This window comes from Crassostrea angulata, chromosome 5 (assembly GCF_025612915.1).
Source record: "Crassostrea angulata isolate pt1a10 chromosome 5, ASM2561291v2, whole genome shotgun sequence".
In the NCBI taxonomy this organism is placed as follows: Eukaryota; Metazoa; Mollusca; class Bivalvia; order Ostreida; family Ostreidae; genus Magallana; species Magallana angulata.
This window is the reverse complement of record NC_069115.1, coordinates 33,605,720-33,626,705: the sequence shown is the minus strand read 5'-3', so window position 1 is coordinate 33,626,705 and position 20,986 is coordinate 33,605,720. Positions and strand designations below refer to the sequence as shown.

Below are 20,986 nucleotides of genomic sequence, written 5' to 3'. Positions count from 1 at the left end.
AATATGTGTTGAGATTTAAATGACCTTTTATTTGATATCAAGAAAAAGGGGCTGGCCCCTCAAATTAGGGAACTAAACTCAAAATTCTTTAATCTGTAGCTTTTTACTGAGGGAAATTCTAAATCATGTTTAGCTAAATAGCAAAATCAAGATCGAACATATATCTCAAATTCTAAAATCAGACAGAAGACCTCCTCATTGCTCGCAACAAGATCGTGTCTAGTTAATACTATGTTCCTAGTTCATTGGATTACTTCCCAGATCAGAGAAGAATATTTTTGAAGATTGAAGAATTAATGTATTTTTTCTATATAATCATAAGAGCTACACCCTAACACAAGAACCCTTGACAAAGGGGCTATGGAATTCACAATTTTAGAGGAGGCATTCTTCCTCATTATTACTAATATGTACTTAATTAAAAAGCTTAAAATCCAGAAGGAGAGGGGAAGATTTTCAAAGAATTAATGTATTTTCTCTATATAATCATTAGAGCCTCTCCATAACACCAAAACCCCTGACTCAGGGGCCATGAAATTCTTAATTTAAAAAGAAGCAGTCTTCCTCATTATTACTATGCACTTAGTTTATGTTCTTAATATCCAGGAGAAGAGGAGAATATTTTTTTTCAAAGAATGAATGCATTTTCTATACATATAATCAGAGGCCTGCCTCACAATAGAGCCCCTGACACAGGGACAATGAAATCCATAATAGTGGACGAGTCATCTTTTCTTATTATTACTATATGCCTAGTTCATGGGCTCTATACCCTTGAACAGATGAGTGGATTTTTAGAGAAATAATGTCTTTTTACTATATACATGTATTCATAAGTGCCACTCCCTAACACCATACCCCCTGACCAAGGGGCCATGAACTTATCGATTTTCACTTAACTTATAGATGCTATATGCCATATTTGATAAAAAAAAAAAAAGCCCGAGGACTTCGGCCTCTGATGCGATGACTAGTGCATTAGCCCAAGGACATCAGCCTCTGATGTAATGTCCAGCGGAACATCAGCTGACCTTTACAAAATGGGGTCAGAGAGAGGAGAATGGGTTGTTTTACTCGTGGTCAAGGGGGTCAAACCTTCGCATACGGGCGTAGCGTCCGGTAAATGAATCCTCGAAAAACGTGCGAGACTTGGCATTCTCCAATCAGCACTAACTTTACATCAAGTACAACTTTGGCTCGGATCTTATAAAACCCAGTGCCCAACTCTTTTCCATCGTTACGTCTGGAAAAACTTGTGCTCAGACTTTGTGTGAACTGTGAAGGAACTGACTCGATTGGCTCAGATAATTTTCTTATTTTTATCTTTAATTTTTATTTTGTCTTAATTTTTTTTTGTATTTTGTCTTGATTGCAAAGGATCAAATTATTCTTCGTAAATTAATTGATCTTAACGTAGAACACAACGCGGAGTTAAATCTATACGATCTGTCTTATTACTTTGTATCTGTAATAAATCCTAATCATACCTGTTAATAACTCTTCTGATTATTGAGTAATAGTTGCAATTGTCTTATATAACTGTACACAATGAAGTGTGAAGCAGATCCGTCTTTTATCTTACCATCCTACTGCCTGTAATTTCTGCCCCCTTGTATATTCCGAATATATAGCATCAGCTTTCAAAGGTATACTTAGACCGGGTTCACTCTCTGTGTCCACTTTGAGTTTACTCTGGGTCCACTCCATGCTTCCGTGGAATTATTTTGTTCAGTCAGGCAAGCGTTTGAAATGCTATTACTTGCATATGTCACAAGGATACAACTGAATATAATTTAGTATTTAGTAAATCAATTATTTACTCATTCATTCATCCATACATTTCATTATTAACTCATTCATGATTTACTCGTGTTTAAGTGGTATTCGTGTTCTGTCACATGATTGTGTTATTTTGGGCTGTGATTCACAATATACGTCAATAGCTACAATATGTCTATATTTGGAAGTGGTAAAACAGGTTTTATGCGTGTATGGCCAATGCGCAAGTGTGATTGATAGCATTTAAGGTAGTCCATCCATAACTATCATATTTTATATCTAATAGATTGCAAGTTTGATCACTAAAATCCTAGTGTGATTTTAAGGAGTTTATTAAATAGAAAAGTTTCACCCTTGAAATCTTAAAAAAATTAATTTAATGAATTCATCATATGTTGAAGCTAACATTGAAGTCAACGGGAAAAATGCATTTTTAAATATTTTTCCTTTAAATATTTTCCTTAGTACAAATACTTTTTTCACATTTCTCTTGGTAAAAATTTGCAAAAGTTCTTACCTCTTCGAATATGCTAAAATAATTCATAGTTTACCATACATATTTTCAGAAAATGATTTTTTAATTTTTCCTGAAGGGCAGACAACTCCTTAAAAAAGTTTTACGTGCAAAAAGTTCATTTAATTGACAACATACATACACCCAATTTTGGTTTATGTCAGCCTCATAAAAGCTTAAAACTATGTATTTGATGTAGTATAGATCAATCAAAATTGTTAAATTTACCTTAGTTATGGTTGGACTACCTTAATTTATATTGTTTTGCACCATGGTTTTTTCAGAACATAACTTCTTTGCCATCAGACAGCGACAGTTTTACGACTTGTCTGTTTAAATAGTTTGAAACTGTCATTAGTTCTACTGCAGGCAAAGAACTATATATGATATTAGTCAAATTTGGCCCCCAAAATTCGCTATTTTTAAAATGATTCAGGTTCATTACTTTGTTGTGTTATTTTATAAAAGAGTTGACATGAAATATGTTTTTCACCTATTTATTTGATTTATATGCACTCACTGGCAGTATATGACGTCAGAAGTGACGCTATTTTTATAATTCAATCAAAACCAACCAAAAATTGACATTTTTCTTATCTTTTTTCGAATGGGAAATATAGAGCGACTCTTTGAACAAGAACGGACTTTTTGTCACTTATAAATATTGGAAAGATACATCTTTGGTGAAAATATTTTGTTTGTTCAAGTAGTCGCTCAATGTTTCCTTAAAGAAAAACTGCCTCAAAACAAGCCGTTTTATGCTAAAAATGCAAAAATGGCGGGAAAAGATATACTTTATGATGTCATATTTTTAAATTGTGGGCACTAAAATCAAAATGAAAATTATGAAAAAACTTCAAATGTATATTTGTACAAATAAAACAAAGAATTGCAGTAAAATGACAATGTTCATTTTAGGGGGCCATTTTAGGCTCAAACCATATATAGTCCTTTAGTGAAAAATACTTTCTTTGATTGTTTTTATCTTAAAGTTAAAATATCTAAATATTATAAAAATGTATGCGTCAATTGTATGAAAGTTTTCATTTCAGGTCACCTTCTCATCATTACAATGTATCATTGTTATTCATCATCATAAAGTAACGTTGGAAAACTGAACCATGCATCCTTTTATTTATTTTGTACGAGGAGTAACGACCCAGTGACAAATGGCGCCCAAACGTATCTTACCACGAATATTCCAACGTAAATTCCAACTTGTGTTACAGCATTTAGTCCAAACTTGTGGAAAACTCTGGGAGTTTCATCTGGCACGTGCGTACGACAAAGTCGACTCGGGTGACCGAATTCCATCCGGAAAACAAAAATTCCGGTATATATATTCACGTGAGCGCTCAACTATTTGACTTTGTGTGACATACATCACTGTGTTTACTGTTATTAAGTCTTCCAAACGAAGTTTGGAGACTATATGTTTTTTATACGGTTCCTATTATCATTATTATGAAGGTCCTCCGTTTTCCAACGGAAGACCTTATTGTTTTCGTTCGTTTTTTCCCTTTTATTATTACCTTTTTTTTTCTTGCAAAATTTGTGTAGGCGATTGCTCGGAAATGGCTGAACTGATTGTCGTGAAACTTTCCGATCTTAAAGATATTATTCCGAAATTAAAAAACGTTTTTTTATTTCAATGACGTCATTTCCGTTCTGGAGAAAATGACGTTTTAGCGATTTTCAGAGGGTTGGCTTGTCAAGGGATCTCCTCCTAAACGGTAAAATATATTGAGTTTAAACTTTTAGAGATTGTAGACAAGAGATTGAAGATGTGCAATTTGGCATTCATATTTGTCATGCTAAAAAGGCGTTCAAGTAAGTTTTCATGGTTTTCTTAGTTTATCTCTTTTCTGGAAAATATTTTGTTAACATATGTAATGCAAAAAATGTTTATATTTACAAGACCTTTTATTTGATATCAAGAAAAAGGGGATAATAAATTAGGGGACCAAAAGGCTTTAAAGTCTTTCATCTGTAGCCCTTTACTGAGGGATATTTTGTGAACAGTTATAGAAGCAAATATGTTTCTCTTACAGTTATGTATCCAAGCAATGTAATGATTTTATCATGTTGCGTAACTAGGGGTTTTAGGAGCCAAAAGTCCAGAAATTTGATCACATATGTCTCAGAAAGGAAAAATATTTTGAAAGGCAGTATCGAAGAAAAGATGGTCAGAATGATGTACCAAAAAATATGCAATTTTTAAAATTTCGGTAAACGGCTTCTATGAGGACTTAAGGAATTGGCCCCTAAAACGTTCTTTCCCATATATTTCAAGAACGGTAACGAATTTCCAAACAGTTGTTGAACAAAATGTGTTAAGATTTAAATGACCTTTTATTTGAGATCAAGGAAAAGCGGCTGGCCCCTCAAATAAGGGCACCAAAGGGCTCTAAAATCTTTCATCTGCAGCTCTTCACCGAAGGAAATTTAATGAAAGGCTATAGATGCAAATGTTTTTATCTTACAGTTATGTATCCAAGTAATGTAATGATTTATTCAGATGTAATGTAAAAAGGATTTTTTAGGGGTCAAGAGTCCAAAAGTATGAACACCTTTATCTCAAAAAGGAAAATAATTTGAAGAGCAGTATAGAAGAAAAGATGCTCAAAATGATGTATTTTACAAAATTCTACCTTCAAAATTTGGTTCAGCGGCTCCAATAAAGAGATAAGGGGCCGGCCCCAGAAACTTTTTTTTCCCAGATATCTCAAGAACGGTGACGAATTCCTAAACACTTGTTGAACAAAGCTCTTATCCCTGAAACAAAATAGTATCTATCTGGCCCTTAGAATGTAGACCCTGTTTTTCTATTCTAAATTATGTTTAGCTTTAAAATAGCAAAATCAAGATCGAACATATATCTAAAAATTCTAAAATCAGACAGAAGACAACGAGATCGTGTCTAGTTATTATAATTATTAATATTATTATTATTATTATTATTCTTTTTATTCTTTCCCGATCTGAACTTGTCCGGCGCGTATCTCAGAGATGGCTGAACAGAATTGTACGATACGATAGGCCTGCATATCTAGATGTGCAATCTGGTTTGATTTTTCTCATTTGGGGTTGACCAACCACTTTTCTAGGGGGTGAAAAGGTCGTGGGGTCTAACATTGAACCTTATGGGGAAAATTGTAGACTCTATTGTAAATGGATATAACTTGAAAATGGACAAAGGTAACAATATATGGTTTTTAGAATCATTTATTGACTGTTACAGGCAATATATAGGGTTTATTAGATCTTACCCCTGGGGTCATCCCCATCCCTCAGGAATTGGAAATGACCATATATCTCAGAATCTTTTAGAATCATGACCAATAAACCATAAATATTCTTATTCCATGTGTTAAGGGGAATCAAATGGTATGTAGGGGGTGGTCCTGACCCCCCTCAAACAGGAAGTGCCCAAATATCTTGAAGACTGTTAATATCCCCACCCCTAAACCATATATATTCTTGTTCCTTGTGTAAAGGGGAATAAAATGGTATGTAAGTCATGAGCCCCGAGGTGGTCCTGACTCCATTAAAAGGTAAAGGCACAAATCTTGAAAACTGTTAATATCCCCCTGAACCATATATATTCTTGTTTCTTTTGTCAAGAGGAATCAAATGATATGTAGGTCATTGGCCCTTCAGCTGTCCTGACCCCCCTCAAACAGGAAGTGCTCAAATATCTTGAAAACGGTCGAGATCGCCACCCCTAAACAATATATTCTTGTTCCTTGTGTTAAGGGGCATCAAATGTTATGTAGATCATTGGCCCCGGGGGTGGTCTTGACCCCCTCAATTAGGAAGTGCACAAATATCTTGAAAACGGTAAGGATCACCACCACTAAACTACATGTATTATTATTCTTGTTTCTTGTGTCAAGGGGAATCATATGTTATGTAGGTCATGGGCCCCGAAGGAAGTCCTGACACCCTTCAAACAGGAAGTGCCCAAATATCTTGAAAACGGTCAAGATCCCCACCCCTAATCTATATATATTCTTGTTCCTTATACATATTCTTGTTCCTTGGCATCAAATGGTATGTAGGTATTGGACCCCAGGGATGGTCCTTACCAACAAACATCATGTAACTTCAGAAATAAAAATAATCAAGCTCTAAATCTTTTTGTCTATAAAGTTTGACCCAACTCCCAATGATGGCCCCGTTCGTTTGGGAGACTTTATAATCGCCAAGATTATAATCACATCATGTTTCTACTACATGTAATGAATATTCTGGCCTAGCCATTGAAATTCCGGAAGATAAGCGACCGTAAATACAGGATCCGTGCGTGATTGACTGTTATGGAGACAAAATCTAGGACGGCGAGGAAAGTCGAACACCCGGTTTCGCTTGACTGACTTCAGTGAACTTATTGTGACCGACTGTGAGTGATTTTTTTTACACTGAATATATTTTATGTGTTTATTTTCTTTTCTATTATTGTACAGTTTATCATTTCATTTATTTCTCATGTTGCTGCTGTACCATTCGTGATTTCATGTGTGATAGAGCTTGCGTGTTTAGTTAGTGAGTTAGTAACCTCGCGTAAATCAAATAACCTTTACTTAAATTTCAGGGTCATTGACAGCTGTCAGATCCAGACGAAGACAGTCAGATTTGTTACTAATACTTTACTGCACTAACTTGGGCATATCAAGCAATAATTGTTTACAAAATGTGAGAATTTTGCAGAAATTGGTGAAATTCATTTTGATTTTTAGTTTCAAGATTGAGTTGATCTTTTAATCGGTTTATTAGTTCTGAAGTGTTTGTACTGAGTTCAACTTCAAACTCTTCTGGGTTTTTTTTCTCATTACAACTATCATTATCATTCATTTGCATGATTTTATACTTATCTTTTAGCTTAGATTAATGAATTACTGTAGTGATTAGTTAGTGCAGTAGTGAGTAGACTAGTTTGCATTAAGTGTTGCATCATAGATGCATAGAAAAAAATTCTAGAGTGTTGGTTGAAAATATAGCAATTTAAGTTTTTATTCTAGTGCAGGTCTAGTTTCAGCTTTTCAACAGCTTTCAGTTTGTTTTTGTCAGTTTTTGAATTGTTGATATGCCAGATGGAGGTGAAAACCTAACAAGCGTTGACCAAGAAGCGGGAGTATTATCCGGGCTTGCTGCAATACAAAATCCCCGTAGACTTCACATTGTTTTGCCGTGTATTGTAACATAATAAGCTCACTTGGGTGTTTTAACTGAGAAATCTTTTCATAATTTTTTCATACCGTTGAAATGTTGGGTATTTATAAATATAGAGTATTGAAGCAAAATGTAAATCGAGGATATCTTATGACAGAGTATAATCTGCATTCTAAATTTAATTTCAGTTGGTGCAACCTCTGCGAAGAAAATGAACAAAAACTCATGATGGACCGACCGACCGTTAGATACAACGGTTGCAATAAAGCATTGTGTCCTTCCTCTATCAAAGGGGGCATAATAATATAAAATATGGATAGATGCAGAACCGTGTATGTGGTGTTTTTTTTTTATTTCTCAATGTACAACTTCTTTTGCTTTGTTTTATAGACATTTAATCAAATGAATGTCCATGTAACTGCAATATCTAACATTATAAAAACAGCATCCTGGAATAAAAGTTTTCTTCTTGCGTATTGAATCAACAATTTGGTCAGTTTAAATTTGAATCTGTTGTAATTGTAAAGTAAAAATAAGTTATACATAAAAATTAAGCATCCCCAAGCTTACTTAAAGAAGAAGGGTTACCTTTTCTAGAAGATTTTTCTTCAGTCATAATCTCTGATTTTACAACTAATACTGTAACAAAAAAAAATCGTCATAGAGTACACTTTTTTAAATCTTTGAGGCGACCTGTTGGCCTTTTCAGTCAACTAATTATTCGAGTGCAATCAGAAAACCATTAGTGTGTTTGTGTAAGTGAAGAGTGAAGTGTTTTAATAGACTACGAGGCATGCGTTGTCCATTATTGTATTGGTCATTGAAATCATGTGATTAATGCGGGTATGGAGGTAGCGACATTGCAGAAAAATTACATAGCATGCGCGTTCGCGGATTTTGATACTTTTTTCTGCGATGATCGCTACCTATAAAGCCACATCAATCATATACATGTAAAATAGCATTTAAGTTTGAACCTATGACATGATCGTAAAGCGTAAGTAAATATAACTAATATTGTAAACGTACAACAGCACATTAGATACATGTAAAAGAAATAGCCTAGTCTGCTTATAAAGGATTCCGACATTATAGTGAATTTTTCGTGCAGTTCGTGATTTTTAGACGGGGTCACGTGACCCCGTCTATTAGTTTACTGTCAGCCGAAGTCTCAAACCGGAAGGCACGCGTAGAACGCATAAATTAAGTCTACGCGTAAGAAAATAGTGCAGAATGTTTTCATGCATATCAGTAAATATTTATTATAAAAACACGCATTAAATCTTTTTTAAGTCCTCTGTGTATAAACTAAATTCTATTTAGAAATTAAAAAAAAAGTTTTATTGATCAAAATATTCCTGCTCGGGCTCAAATGTGGAATGAGGTACGTAACTGAATGCACAACGCCGTAGATGATTCAGTTAGACAGTGTTTGAGCTCATTAATCAATAGAAGAGGTTTAAGGTTGAATTAAATGTAATGATCCTAAACGCAATGTACCATTTATGAAAGGTTGTCAATATTATTTTGACAATCTTTCAACTGAATACTACCGAATTTCATGCGCAGGCCGAAGTTAAAATTAGGACGGATTATACAAAGAAATAGGTGTTTCATTAGTTTCCAGTCTACCTGCGGTATGACTGCTGTTCGTTTTTAAAGGAATTTTGTACATAATTTTGTACATAGAAAAAAAAACAAGTCTGAATTTGCCTTTTCGTTCATTGGCTCTTTAATTAGTTAAACTGAATTAAGATTTGAACAATGCATTGTTAGCATATTCTATATAGATTATACATTTTGGGTGACCAATACATCAAATAATATAAATTATACAATCTTATCGATTGAAGAACCAAGTTAAATGTTAATGTTCAAATTGTCCGGCTTAGTTGGAATCTGGCTTTGAGTGAATTACATTGTAAAGTAATGCATTGCATTACAATTTCTTCATGAATTAGGGCATTAAATTACCATTACCGTTACTTATTTTTCTTGACGTAATGCATTACATTACTATAACATGAGTAAAGTAATGCATTACCATTACTATTACTTTGTGAAAAGTCAATAAGTTTTTAAAAAAGTAATTTAAAAGCTAAATAAAGAGTTAAACTTTTTGTAGTTGTTTCATAAATAAAACATGCTTAAACATATATACAGGTACGTGTTCACTATCAGGTTCAAATTTAATGACTTATACAAGATTGTTGTTGCAGTTGTAGTTCTCAAAGTAAGGTTGGTCCCGTAACATTCACACGCTTATGGCTGAGTTGCCAATCTCTGTTATTTATGTCTCTGATTTTTGGAGTATGATTTTTAATGAACTATCATACTTCGTGTAGGTGATGCACGAGTTTACAAAAAAAAGTAGTAAGTGGCGAACGGATTTATTTTTACTTATTAATTTTGCATGAATCGCTGCAAGAAAATCGTGTCAGATAAGTCGGTCTTAAAAATAAAAATGGCGACTGTAACAAACCTTTTTATTGTTAGAGTACTTGGAATCTTATTGTAAAAAAATATTTCTAACGTCAGGTGCCTGTGTTTGTTATCAGTATAAAAATATTATTTTTGTTAATTAATTCAGCAGTTTGAGAGTTTTCGGGGTTTTCATAAACGTTGTATAATGGATACCGTCCGACTTGTGGATTTTCTCTTGGATCACAAAATTGAAAAAATCTAATGATTTAAATTATCTACCTTGATATAGTTGTTTTGATTTTCCCGGTTAGTAGAAATTTTTAAAAATTTTCCTTGGGGTCTTATTTTACATAAAATACCGTGTCGATTTTCTACAGTTATAAAGGCAGGGATTGAGTAAAATTTAGACAATGTATCAGACAATTGCAAGGAGCCAATTTAACGTAGATTGAAACAACTAATTAAAATTCATAATATTTGACAGCATATTCGAGAAAATCAAGGACAATTACAAATTCAAACTTTCAAGACCCCGTCTTTCAGTACTCTCAGTACCTTGATTTCTTATGTTACTTAATGTTTCAAATGATTGATAAATTAGTTAAAACTAGATCTTGTTGATTTTAGTCCTGTCAGTTTCTATTAAATTATGAATGCAAATAAGAACTAGAGGTGTGTATACTCGTTAGATTGAAATATAATCTAATGATGCTACAATTTAGTTTGTTTAAAGGGGACCTGGAGCCCAACCGATGTGAATAGTATGTCACATAACTTATCTACCAGAATTTAATGCAAAAAATCGCATAAAATTCAATGCAAAAATAGCGGACTTCTGCCGCTTCAAATTGGCTATTTTACCTGCTTTGAGAAATACAATCAAGATAAAATTGAATTAGGCGATAACGATGCTTCAGTTAAGTAAACATTTATTACTTTTGGTTTAATCATTAATTCTAGGTGCGCACTTCCATTCCCAGTACCAACATACTAGGGGGAAAAGTCAGTGCAAACATAACTCATGATCGGTGTAAGTGCAGGTAATTTCATGTATGGACATGTAGTTTTTTGGGTTTTTTTATTTACGTATAACGTGTGATCTCGGAAATTAGGTCTTTCTATAGCTGATCAATGACATGAATGTACCTTAACCTCACCTGAGTTGAAAGCTAAAGTGACATATCTGGATCACATTTTGACCGGTGTAAAGCAAAAAAAAGATCTCCACAGAATTATGACCAGGAGTCATTTTTAGACGTAGGATAATGACCCTCAATTTTATTCAACGTAGATGAATGGTCCTTTTGCCTGAAGAATAAGTTTCATTATATCATATAAATGGGCACACTTTTTGTGAAGAAAAGTATAAACCCTGCAAAATTTTATGACCCCCTTATATATTTAAATTTTACATTATCATTTCTTGTATATTCTATATGTAAAATAGCCTCTACAATATTGCTATTTTTATTAAAGTAAGAAGAAAGTAACAAATTATAATTTATATTTAAAGAAAAAGTGAAATAATAGGTATATTTTAGAAAAAACATGATCATTTCTTTATCAAAATATGCTAATATTGTACCGAAGTATAGTTCTTTTTACGACGAATGACATGTATTTTATTATTACGGGTAAGGACACATTGAAATTATTTCGAGTTAAAAGTCGCTGTATAACAAAATCTTTTTATTGTCGAACAAAAAGTAAACAGCATCCGTGTACAATGTTAACGAAGGCTCACGTGAGCTCTTCTAAACAAAATTTGTCCGTTGTCTGTCGTCGTCGTTGGAGTTGTTGTTGTCGTTGTCATAAACTATTCACTTTTATTTTCTTCTCCAAAACTACTGATCAAATTTCAACTAAACTTGGCAGAAATCATTATTAGGGGAAGGACTTTCATATGTCTTTAATTGAAAAAACAAGTCTCCTTAGAGGGGCATGGTCATGATTTTGGTCAAAAATTATTTTTCCAATTTGAAAAATTACTATGCTTCAGTGAGACATTCTTAATAGGCAAACAGACTTTGAGTGTCATTTGTTGAGTTCTTTGACATGTAAACAAAGCTTTTGTTTACATTTTAAATGTTGAAGTGAACATTTTAAATTTAGACCTAATTTAAAATGAATGTGTTAAAAGTTAAGAACTGTTTATCTATGCTTAAAATGAATAAGAAGATAGAAAAATCAACTGGAAAAGGTTTTTAATTGGTATATTGTCTTATGTACACAAAAACAGGACACGAGCCTTGTTTACATAACACAGATTTGTGAGCTCTGTATCTTGCTTAAAACTTAAAGACTGCCTCTCAAATTTCATTTGATTTTTAGAAATGCATATTTTAAGCAATGTTAATAATAAGAATAAAAAAATAGAATTTGACGAAAATCGTGACCATGCCCCTTTAAAGGTCATTTGAAAATATATAAAATTTGTAAGTATTTTTAAAAATCTTCTCAAAAGACAATTGTGTAGAAAAATTGTAACTTGTGCATTCCCAAGCAGTGTACATTTAATTAAAATCATAATCCCCACTGATAGGGTGGGTCACAATGGTTGGAAGGGATCGGGTGGCGAATTTGTAATGTATATAGATTTGATTATTTGAATTTCCCGCCTCTGATAAAGGAATGTTTTCTCAGACATCCTTGATAGAAGGGAATATAAGCGTCGCATTACCAACACACTAGATCAGAGTAGTTCTGACTTCAGAAGCGAACAGACGTATTGCATAAGGTAAGTATCCTGGTAAATTCCCATAAGAAAACGTGGAAGTTTCCTTACTCTCGCGGGTTGTGCCGAGCATACTACACTTTCTTAGCTATACAGAGACTGAGTAAATGAATACTCATTTGTTGAGCACTCACATCGGTTGGTCGAGAACTCATTTGTTGAGTACTCATCACAAGATGAATGACCATCTTTAAGTCCTCCTTAAAGATAGCTTAAAGGTGTTTAAAGGTAGCTTAAAGACGATCTTTAAGCCACCTTTAAGCTACCTTTAAGCTATAAGTATTGCTTAAAGGTGGCTTAAAGAAAGCGTAAAGATGGCTTAAAGGCAGCTTAAAGACTATCTTTATGCCACCTTTAAGCCACCTTTAAGGACAACTTATAGGTCCTTAATGTCCAAACTTCTTTAAGCCACCTTTAAGCCACCTTTAAGCTACCTTTAAGCCACCTTTAAGCCGTTAAAAAAAATTTAATTCAATATTGTGCTTAATTTCCAACAAAATGTATTAACTTTATGAAAGAAAAGGTATTAAAACGGTTTTTGTTCTAGAAAGAAAAATGAAAAAAAAAAACCGGCCACGGCGAGAATTGAACCCGGGACCCTTAGTTTACCAGCATCAACACACATCCTCTGCGCCACGGCAACTTACATATATATGAACGTTTTTATATCCTATATATCAGTGGATATTGAATCACTGAATTGAATGTGTTTACTTGAAAAGATTTTGACAAACCATTCAGTTTGTAACAATCAATTGTATCTAATTTATAAATTACATGCATGCATGTATTTAGAATGAAATACGGAACTTGGTCTTCAGTAAACAAAATTATATTATACCTAAATGGAAACCGGTAGGTTCACTATAGTAGGCTTTCTTAGTTAATAAATTTAAACCGAGTAGATATACGTTCATCTAATTTATAGCTATAAAAATGTAAGAAAGAAAATGAAATCATTTCTTTTATTAAATGCATTGATACTATTAGGGTATTTGTTCAATTTCCCGCAATTTCCCGGTTTTCATGATCGCGGCGCCGTTCCAATATGTTTAAATATTTACATGTAATTGTATGTACATGTACATGATTTTTAAACTATCAATTCTATAACAAACAAAATTACCAATTACCGGTGATGTATTTACTGCATGTGGCAATTGCAAATGACTTGTACATACAATTGTATGATGTGCCAGGCCGGGTATATTTGACATATTTACCCTTATACATATATTTAAATAATCAACCCCTATTTATGATCACCGGTACATTAATTAATTAGCCTCAAGATTTTACTCTTACATACATGTATCGTTAATTTGTAGACGTAACATCTTTGAAACCCAGAGCTAGGAAATAATACTTTGAAAATGAATTACAAATGTAAATTAACTTTTATTCACTAGACTTATCGTATACTCGTACATACTAAGATTCAACGCCTTTAGAAACCCTGACGTGCACCTGGGCACACGACACACCTGTTGTGTATATCTTGTATATTCTGTGTTAGTTCCAAGGGTTTTCTTAAGTTGGACAAACAATAGACTTTAATTAGATATACACAAACATGCACCTGGGCACATGACACAACTGCTGTGTATATCTTGTATATTCTGTGTTAGTTCCAGGGGTTTTCTTAAGTTGGACAAACAATAGACTCTAATTAGATATACACAAACGAACAAAACTATGTCTAGACAAACAAAGCAGTAATATCCTGCCCGATATAACAAAGGCAGTTGAGAGTCTTTTCATTTTTAACATGTATCTAGCAGATCTAGAGTTAGAAATAATGAAAATTGAAAAAAAAATACAAACCTTAAACCGATTAACAAATTAAATCATGCATTTTTGGTTCATTATCTTTATTTTGTTTAATAACCGGATGAACTGAGAGAGAGAGAGAGAGAGAGAGAGAGATTTTTTTCACAGTTTAATTTATAATAGGAAACAAACATACTTTAATTAGTTTTATGCACATATTAAAATACAGAGACTGCGCTCATACCTACACTAATTTTGAAACCCCCAAAAAATTATGAAGAATTTTATAACGGCAATCTGTGTCCATCAGAGCGGTGCTGATGATAGCGATCTGTGTTTAATGGAGCGACGATTAAAACCGTCTGGAACACCCCCCCCCCCCCCCCCCCCTTCCTTGGAAATTATATTATCACTCGGATGACCCCCTCCCATCTCTATAAAAGAGCTTTTGCATTTAATATATGTTTTTATTGTTCAGCTTGATCAATATTGACTTAAAGGCCACTTAAAGACAGTGTAAAGGCAGTGTAAAGAGAGCGTAAATGCCACTTAAAGATGCTTAAAGGTGGCTTAAAGGTGGCTTAAAGGTAGCTTAAAGAAGTTTGGACATTAAGGACCTATAAGCACTTGCTTAAAGGTGACTTAAAGGCGGCTTAAAGGTTGTATAGCCTTTAAGCTCCTTTAAGTCACCTTTAAGCCACCTTTAAGGACTTGCTTAAAGATGGTTTTTCGCCCTGTGCATTAAATTTGGTTTACTCATTAGTTGAGTATACAATCCTTGGTGGTGGTTGTTATTCATTTGTTGAATACTGATTGATACTCATTAGTTGAGTATATTTTTTTTAGTAATTTTAATCTTCTATAAGTTGGGTTACAGTTTTAATTTTGTAGTTTTTATAGTTTAGTACTGTAAGTGATTTTTAGTGATTTTTGTTACTCAAACAAATAAGGAAATAATTTATCAAAACCGCCGATCTTGTACATATTCAGGCGGAATTATTATTTTTGCGTAGTTAAATTTTGCATAGTAGTTCGTAATTAAGTTCTTTTATTAATATCTCAAACTCAGTTTAGTAACTGAGGAATCCCGCAAAACTCGATGTTATTGTGAACACGTTACAAATTCTTACAAAATACTATTACGAGGAAAATCATTATAAATCTATTTTCAAAAACCAATAGGCCAGAAGAACTGTAAGCTGTGTGGAAGCAGTGATGTTACAAGTAGGTTATCTTTCATTAAAATCTTCAAATCTCACAGAAGCAATTGAAAATTAGATAAATATTGTTGAAACAAAAAAATTTCAAATTTATGAGACGTGTTACAATCTCAGAATATAAAGCAAAAGGCCTGATTTCTTAAGGACGGGAGACCAAATTTATTTCCTCAATAGATTTTTTATCAGTTAATGGCGAGTGAAAATCAATAAAAAAATTACATCATCATCGACTTCCTTATTTTACTGGGGGCGTTTCAAATTGTGGGTACGAAAATCCTCAGATATAATAGGAAGTAATAGGAACTTTTTGGGGTGTGGTATAAAGACTGATATTTTAAAAATTCTGCAATAGATTTTTGACTCTATGTTTTAATATTAAGAAGTCAATTAGCTTACCGATGAACAGAAAATAAATGTAGGTCATCGACCTAAGTTTTTTGAGGGGTTGTGTCAAAGTTCACTGCATGGTTCATTTTTCTTTAGAAATATCATTGAAAAAGGACATAATTTTATATTGCCTGACGTTACATTAAATGCTCTATACATATCATATTGTTAGGTTAAGATATAAATTCAATATCTACCAGATAAAAACAATATAAACTGGGGGAAAAAACGGACTTTTCGAAACTCGCAAATTATGTTTAAAATTTTTTTCTCTTATTCTGATGTACCTAATTACGACAGTCATATTCATAGCATATGCGCGGATTTCTGCGCAGAGGTGCGAAATCTTGAATTGGGTCCTTCCACCTTAAATTCGGATTGCTGTTTGAAAATGTTTAATAAAAATTTAAAACAACACTTGTAATTAATACGGTTTTAACCCACAAAGTTATCAATTTATCGAAATGCTAAACATGTATAATATTCGAATTATCTCAGCCATGATCCTTGTTGATCTTTTTATAAGTCAGATTGAAAAGCAAACCATTCCTCGCACAAAACTAAAATTTCTCATGTAGTTATTATGACTTTCACTGCTCTGTCCTTTAAAAAAAAGACAGCAATACTTGGACAAGTTGCTGTCCTTTAAAAAAGGACTACAATACGTGGACCATTTGCATGTGTTTCCAACGAAAACGTTAAAGCCTTAAGATTATCAGAGATTCCACCGACTCTAGCCCTCTGCTTTTAACCACTAAATTTGTATGTTGTATTACGTATACATGTATGTACAGCCCTGACTTTTTATCTCAGAATTTAAAGGATTCATACTTCTAAAATAATTATGATCCATCTATGAATGAAGTTTGCATGTATAGTATCAGGCATTCGGTGAATTTTTTTTTTTTTGTGCACACATTACAATTCGCACTACTGTGTTAACTCTGCAGTAACAGCTTTGTGTAAATTAAAAATTTCATATTTTGATGCATTATTCTTGAGATTTAAACTTTTATACAGTGACATAATTATTCAATCATACTTAAATGCTTAAAAAATTTAATCGGGAAGTTCTCTAGCCTCGCCTACTATAAAAGTATAGTTAAGTTACATGTGTATTCGGAAAACAACAAAACATTGCAAATTATGCTATTTGATGCATGTTGTAGTTTCGGCATAACATTAACATATTTTATAATACTGATAGTTCATATCATATGCCAATTATTTCTTTCAAAGGAATACTTTGTTTTTGTAGTGTTTACCGACAACTTTACAATTACAGCGCCTTTGAACTTCATATGGCACGGAATCCCGATCCCGATTCAGATAAACGTGTGCTAGACTGGTTCCCTGAGCTACCCATTACGCACAGGAACCAGGCTAGCTCATGCACAGATTGAGTTTTCCCCATAGCATCCGGTTTAACCTCGCTTATATATTCTCTGCGTGGACCTCAGGGCCACGCAACAATATCATATGTATGCGTTTAAAAAGGAAATGTAAACCCCTTTAGGTTATCCGAGATCTAACCCCCTGCTTTAATACAATATGAAATGGACAAAAGTTACCTTTGATTGCAACAGTTTGTTGATAAATAATACAAGCAAGGTATTGTGAGTTCACAGACACCCCCTACCCTCCCCCCCCCCCCCCCACCCTGCCCCACACACACACTAAGAAAATATAATAACTCAAATACACTGTACCGGTATTTCTCTTTTGAAGGTAATTGATGTACCATTTTTTTGATAGCTACCTTTAGAAGTAACTGAAAAACGACCAAAGATCACGATCATAATAATAATTACAAGTCACCAGTAATCTTTCTGTCAAATTTCAGCTTCTAATTATCTTCTATTATATAGGCCTATTAAATTGAATATGTATGGCCTAGACGAGAATTATGCATATTTATGAACATAACCTTGAACCTAGATCAAATTCATGTCTCTTCGGAGGACATAAGCAATCTTTATATACACATTTGTTTTAATTTTTAATATCGAAAATGACCATCATTTCGCAGCTTGTTTTTGTTGTAAAATTTAAACACGAAATTGATATTGAAAATGTCATTTATTGCAATTCAATTTAATGACGAATAAATGTTTATTTATGCGAAGAATGGAACATCCAATAATTCTCCATTAAAAAGGTATAGACTTGACAAAATTGTGAACTGTTACTCTTCGATTTCACAGAATTGTTTAATCATATTTTGCCGTATATGCGTAAAAAATAATTCGGAAGTACATTGATCTCGCTTAATAAAAGTAAATTTAAACTAATTAGGAAATTAAAAAAGATATCACCACGATTTATGCTATTTATCCCCTCGCGCAACATGTTACGAATGAGATATAGCATTGCAGCTGTGTGTGTATGTGCATGTATGTGTGTGTCTCTTTCAGCCTTTTAAAGAGAATTTAAAGAAAACCCTCGCATGCATGTATCCAACTTAATATACTTTATAAGGTTTTAATCAATTTAAAAAAATGAATGTACGACTTCACAATGGACATTTCCGGTGTGCAAAAGAAATCATTTCAAATCAACAACTCAATATTTTGTTGGATTTAAACCTTGTTTAAGATAGAAACAAGTTGCTGTCCTTTAAAAAAGGACTACAATACGTGGACCATTTGCATGTGTTTCCAACGAAAACGTGAAAGCCTTAAAATTATCAGAGATTCCACAGAATCCAGCCCTCTGCTTTTAACCACTTGTACGTTGTTATTCAATCAATCAATTATTCAATCATACTTAAATGATTAAAAAATTTAATCGGGAAGTTCTCTAGCCTCGCCTACTATAAATGTAAAGTTAAGTTACATGTGTATTCGGAAAACAACAAAACATTGCAAATTATGCTATTTGATGCATGTTGTAGTTTCGGCATAACATTAACTTATTTCACAATACTGATAGTTCATATCACATGCCAATCATTTCTTTAAAAGGAATACCTTGTCTGTACCGTTTACCGACAACTTTACAATTACAGTGCCTTTGAACTTATATGTGTCATATGGCACGGAAATCCGATCCCGATTCAGATAAACTTGTGCTAGCCTTGTTCCCAATCTCTCACCAGAGGGCGTATTACGCTGTGCTTCAACACAGTGTTAGTGAAGCTTGCGGAACGCGCCCTCTGGTGAGAGATTGAGAGGTGTTAGTGAAGCTTGCGGAACGCGCCCTCTGGTGAGAGGTTGGCCTGGTTCCCTGAGCTACCCATTACGCACAGGAACCAGGCTAGCTTATGCGCAGGCTGAATTTTCCCCATAGCATCCGGTTTAACCTCGCTTATATATTTTCTGCGTGGACCTCAGGGTCCACGCAACAAACGTTTTAGAAATGGGGAGTTAAGTGGATGTCATAGTGAAAAACTAGAGCAAGCATTAAACAAGGGCACCGCTAAGCGGAGCATCCCCTCGCGACAAGAGTTATTGTGTGTAGGGATGCATTTTTTAGCAATATATAGTTATGTTAATGAGAAGACCACATACAGCTAACCCTCCATTACTGCAAAAACTACATTTTATTTACCTGTACTAGATCTAAATCAAACAAGTGAGAAGCTGTCAATGTGACAGCAAACCGGGTTTTCTTTTATGTAAACTGTATCCATAATCCATGTCAACCCGTATCCAGTGAAATCGAGTACCCTATATGCAACATTTTGCCAAAAAATGACTAAGTTCAAAAGCTGGTATTTTTTTCGATAAATTATCGGAAATCAAAATCCTAGCAATATGCACACCTCTAATATAAGTACAACTGATCTGCAAAAGAACAACTTCCTATCTTGAGAACTGTAGGAGGAGTTATCCGTACAATGAGGATACCCAATATGCAATATTTTGCCAAAAAATGACTAAGTTCAAAAGCTGGTATTGTTCCGATAAATTATTGGAAATCAAAATCCTAGCAATATGCACACCTCTGATATATATACAATTGATCTGCAAAAGAACGACTTCATATCTTGAGAACTGTAGGAGGAGTTATCCGTACAATGAGGATACCCAATATGCAATATTTTGCCAAAAAATGACTAAGTTCAAAAGCTGGTATTGTTCCGATAAATTATTGGAAATCAAAATCCTAGCAATATGCACACCTCTGATATATATACAATTGATCTGCAAAAGAACAACTTCATATCTTGAAAACTGTAGGTACTATTGGAAGGTTTTTTATTAATTTACTAGAAAATTGAAATGGAGTGCACACACACACATACATACATACATACATACATACATACATACATACATACATACATACATACATACACACACACACACACATACACACATACGAACACACACACGCACGGTAGCGATGCTATATCCCCTTTGCAACAAGTTGCGCGAGGGGATAATTAAGTTTGAACCTATTTTTTGGCTATATATCCCAAACAGGTTCATAATTTAAAAAAGACATTGAAGAATATCGTCAGTATTTTTAACGTTATTAATTTCATGTTAAATCGCTGAAGATGCGTTACTCTATTTAAAATAATGGGTTGAAATTACATCTTATCTTGAATTTTCTCAAATGACATACTACAAATCGCAAGGTCTTCAGCTTCGTTTCATATCCATTATGAAACTTCAATTTGCTTACACTTATTGTCACTATATAACACTAAATAATGAGAATGGTTACACCCCAGAGCGTGCATGGGGATATTTTTATTCAAAGATGTTTTAAAAAAATAAATATGTGGTCTCTTTAATTATATGTATATTCTACAAAATGCATTCCTCCTCCAATATTTCACTTCGCAAGGGGATGCGCAGCTTTACGTTGCCCTTGTTGTAGTTTCGGCATAAAAATAACTTATTGCATGATGCTGACAATTGATATCACATGCTAGTCTTTTTGTTTTGAAAGGAATACTTTCCTTCTGCCCTGTTTATTGACAACTTTACCATCTAAGCGCCTTTGGACTAATAAACGTGTTCACCGAAGGTAATC

At 33.6% G+C, this 20,986-nt stretch overlaps 1 protein-coding gene across 1 annotated transcript in view; it reads right to left on the bottom strand.

Moving 5' to 3' along the window:
* Nucleotides 1-20,986, bottom strand: part of LOC128184684 (GTPase IMAP family member 4-like) — a 129,822-nt gene that overhangs the window by 14,521 nt on the left and 94,315 nt on the right. The window lies entirely within an intron of this gene.